This window comes from Galendromus occidentalis, unplaced genomic scaffold, assembly GCF_000255335.2.
Source record: "Galendromus occidentalis unplaced genomic scaffold, Mocc_1.1 scf7180000077484, whole genome shotgun sequence".
Taxonomy (NCBI): domain Eukaryota; kingdom Metazoa; phylum Arthropoda; class Arachnida; order Mesostigmata; family Phytoseiidae; genus Galendromus; species Galendromus occidentalis.
In genome coordinates, this window is record NW_003805472.1 from 1468408 (window position 1) to 1472714 (window position 4307).

The window sequence follows — 4307 nt, forward strand, 5'->3', positions numbered from 1 at the left end:
GGTTTCTACCGAGATTCTCGCGCTATATCTCGGTCGCTCGCGATTAAATCACATGTTTCGAGATTCCCGGAGCACAGCCGATAATCCGTCGAGGGTGCCCCAAAAGAAGCGATTTCCATGGCTGATTCTTTCAGGATGAATTGACACGGCAGCTCGGTAGGCTGACGGTAGGTCGAGCGTACAGCGATACCCGCACAATGAACTTACCGACGGGAGGGGCAATTCCACTCCCCCCTCCTGCTCGCTCACCTCCAGAATATTGCGAGAAATAACACAAACCTTCGATCGTGGCGTTCTCGTTGCGCTGAGCGACTCATTTGCAATCCCCCGGAAAGCATTCGCGGTCGTCCCGAAATACCTCATCATTGGGAACGCACTCGGAGCATCTCTTTTCGAGAGACATATGGCGGTGTTGATGATTCCGTACGAAGCTCTCATCCACCCGAATCCAGACACCTAAAACCTTCCACGAAAATCGGACGCGACCCCCGACGACTTCGCTCCGCTCGCTCGTCCATCTTCGGTGTCACACTGATTTGCTGTTTGATACGACTTGATTGATTAGAGAAAGCACAAACATTCCAGGGAGTTGGGATGAACGAATAGAGGAAAGTCTTGCAAGTACCCAGTGAGAGCAATGCCTCCCGCAAAAATCACAGTTGCTCCGCTGCATCGTATTCTAGAGTCTACGATTCGGGGGATGCACCACTCGATCCCACGATCCGGTTTAATGATGTTCCGGTGTCTCCGTTGCGTAATACATACAGAGCAAGCACGAGAGTGGTCTGATAGCCTGTCGGAATACGGTGCTACGGCCCGTGCTGGTTCAGATCCCGATCATTACTATCAATTGATGGGGTGATTCAGAGGAGCAACCGACGGGAGCTCCCAGAACGGGCAGTCCTGAAACTGACGGAGTCCGAGACATCGCCAGACCCGCCTCGAATAGCGTTCCGGCTAACCGCTTCCGCGACAGGTCTTTGTTCTGTCTTGATACACAGAATATTCCGATTTTCTCCTTCGTCCTCACACTTGACTGCAAAGAGCTGTATCTTCAGGAGAGCTATTCCATTCAATATTAGAACGGTTATTCCTCTACCTGGGGAGAACTGGTGATAATTATCTCAGGCACCGGGAAAGGCACCAGCGACTCAGTCGGTTACGACTCCAGAATCCAGAGACATCATCCAGCTCCTCACAGTTGTAGAGTTAACAGTGAATCTCGAGACTTTCGTCCAGTCAATCTGAAAAAACTTGGCCTCTGGAACGAATGGTTGGGACACCCCACGGATTTCGGGGATGGAGCCAGAAAGTTTTTTCGTAGGTGACACCGGGACTTCCCATTTCGCTAGTGGGACATCCCTCCGCATCTCCGATATTTTAGGGGAAATCGAGGAGAACGTTTCTCGAAGAAGTCCCGTGAGCGAAATACTTGGCAAGAATGTCTCCCACTGAAAACTCTCCGGCCTCATTCTCGAAATCCTCAAGGTTCCAAGTCATTCGCGTGGATCGGTTCTCGAGGACAAGTTATCGCCCTAAGCGAAAGGGATCGTAGTTCGAGCCGAATATCTCCAATAAACGTGTCTAAGACACCTCGTCGGCTCGCAAGATGTCCCCGCCAATGAATGTCCGCTTTCTGTTTTCCTGTCAAGCATTAGCAACATCTTTGGCTCGGATCTCCGGAAGAAAAAGGCAGGAAGTCGAACAAAAATCGCGCGATGCTCAGATACGTTGATGTTCTGATTTGCTTTCTGGTGGACTCAAGATTCGACCTGCGGGCTGTTGACGAGCGGTGAGATTCGGCTCGCACCCATTCCCTCCGCTATGGCGTTAGTAATATGGCGATTTGTTGATGTATTCGTGAATCTCCAATAATTGCAGGGTGCGGCGATTCTTCGAGCGAAATTGCGGCACTCCGAACCAACCTCCACCCGGCGCGTGACAGACTTGAGGTCGTATGCCGGGATTCAAAGCGGAATCGCTAATTTCAACGGGGTTTTCGGACTAGCCTCAGTTCCCGTGCCTCCGGAAAACTCCTCGATGCAGTATCTCCTGCTGATCTTGCTAATCATGGAGCGGAGTGATTATTGCTCGCTCGTCACCGATATTCCAAAACTACTGGCGCAACTCAGGCTCCTGTACGAGACCGCACATCCGTCTAGCCGTATAATCGACGAGGGTCACTCGACCGAAACGCTAATCTTTGGAGGTGGAGGACGCGGCTCTAGAAAATATCACATTCTACGATATGACCTCGATCGAGGGAGCCGGCCACCTCGGCGTGAGACTGTAAGCGTGCGTCTTCGGAGCTGCGTTTTAGAGTCACGGTGCACCGATAAGGCTCAGTTCGTTCCCTCTGGGTTCGTACCCCTGACTCCCTCATCCCCCCTTTCAGGTACCGTTGGTTGGAGTTGATTCAAGCCCCTTGTCCGAAAGAGCGACCAAACGACCTATTGTCAGGGCTTTTTCGGTAACCACAACTCGATAGGAATGCACTATGAGCAGCTGCAAGGGATCTTGGATGTTCTGGAAATTATTCTGTTGTCAACGAATCGGGGAATTTATTATTATTATTGGACCGCGCCTCAGCGAGGAGGCTCCATGAAGTTTGTAGAAGACTCGGCTCAAGAGGGGGCTGAACCCTCCATGATGAAATGTATGCCCTCCATGAAGCCTCTGGCGTGCATGAAATTATCGGAACAGTAGTACGGAAGGAGGAGCAGCTTGTGGATTTTGGCGTTCAAGTCTTTAATGCCCGGCACACAAGGTACGAAAACGTACAGTGTGATGTACCTGGAAATTACAAGACAATTCATGAGCGCTTCTGGGAACTGTCCAGAGACAAAGAGCTTCCGGATATGCTCCTCGCCGTTTTGTGAGATAGAGCACGTTTACAAAGATCGGAGCCATGTTGGGTCATTCGTCATTGGTCCCATAGAAATCGTTGTCTCTTCCTGCGAGTAATTCATTAGGGTGCACAATGCCTCTGCGCCTCTCGAGACGACCCTTTGTTGATTCGCGGAATCGTCGTAGATTCAATCGAACGATTTCATTCAGACAGCCTAGTCACCCACTTGGTGAAACGTTGCGTGGACGAGTCTGAACGCTCTGTCTTCCGCATAAAAATATTGAGGATGACAGATGGAACGAGCGCTCTTTCGGAACTCTTTCGTAAGTTCTCTGTGGTCTGGGAAGAGCCGTATTGACTCGAAAATGAGTCGTTCCCGCAAGAACTAGTTCGGATCAACTCCACGTCAGTCACATGCTCGAGACCAGATTCCGCTATCGTGATCGAGTTCCGAATTATCGATTCAATGTAGTCTCCGGCGGATCTATTGAGGCGGAGCGAGCGCGAGAGATTTCGCCGAGGGAGTGAGCTAGCGATAAGGTCGGAATCGGAATTGGAATTCCGAAACGGGTGAGAGCTCCCGTCGGCCTCCGAACTCCTCGGAGATCTTGAAAACTTGAGTGTCTTTAAGCGGGTACTCACACAACGGCTGCGCCACCGGCTACCCAAGTTGCCATGAACACGAGGAGCACTGCCCACATGGCCATCCACAGAGCGTTTAGGGACCCTTTCGCGCCCATTTTCGACTCTGTGAGAGCGAACTGTCACCTCCGGGATTCGCTTTCGATTTTCGCTGACGCCAAACGCGCTCAACAAACGGTCGTCAAGTCTCTCGCGGGCGCAGAGTCTCTCAGTGACGAATGGCTTCGCGGTTACTGTAAGCGAGAAGATCGTATCGATAGGCGGGAGACACCTCCGGAGTGCGCTCAGAATTGACTCCTAGCAAACGCCAAACTGTTATTCGGTCTCGTAACGATAGCATCCGTGCGAGCTTGCCGCCCTCTAAGGAAAATGTTTGGAGAAAGGGTCCTCGTACTTATTTACAATGGCTCGCTGCTGGCACCACAAATAGAAGAAAAGCGCTCGAATCGTTGTCTTCGGACGAATACCGACTCTCCCCGGTCGTCGCTGGAAACAGACTTAAGAGATCGCAGCCGCTGCGCCGTTGATCAGCCCGGTCCGACAGCGAGCTGATTCTAGAAGAAGAGCGACGATGACTATGGATTCCCTGAGGCGCGAAAATGCGAAATTGAGTGCTCCACCCAGCTGCGTATTTCAGGAAGAACCTGGGGGAGTCTCGAAGAATTTTTTGATATTTCCCTGGAGTTTCCAGCTGTCCACCGATTCTTGTGGAGACTATTCCCTCAATCGAGACGATACAGATGACTCATTCCAGGGTTTACGTTCGTCGCTATCGAGAATTTTTTCCCTCTACTCAAGGACATTCCATGACAATTTT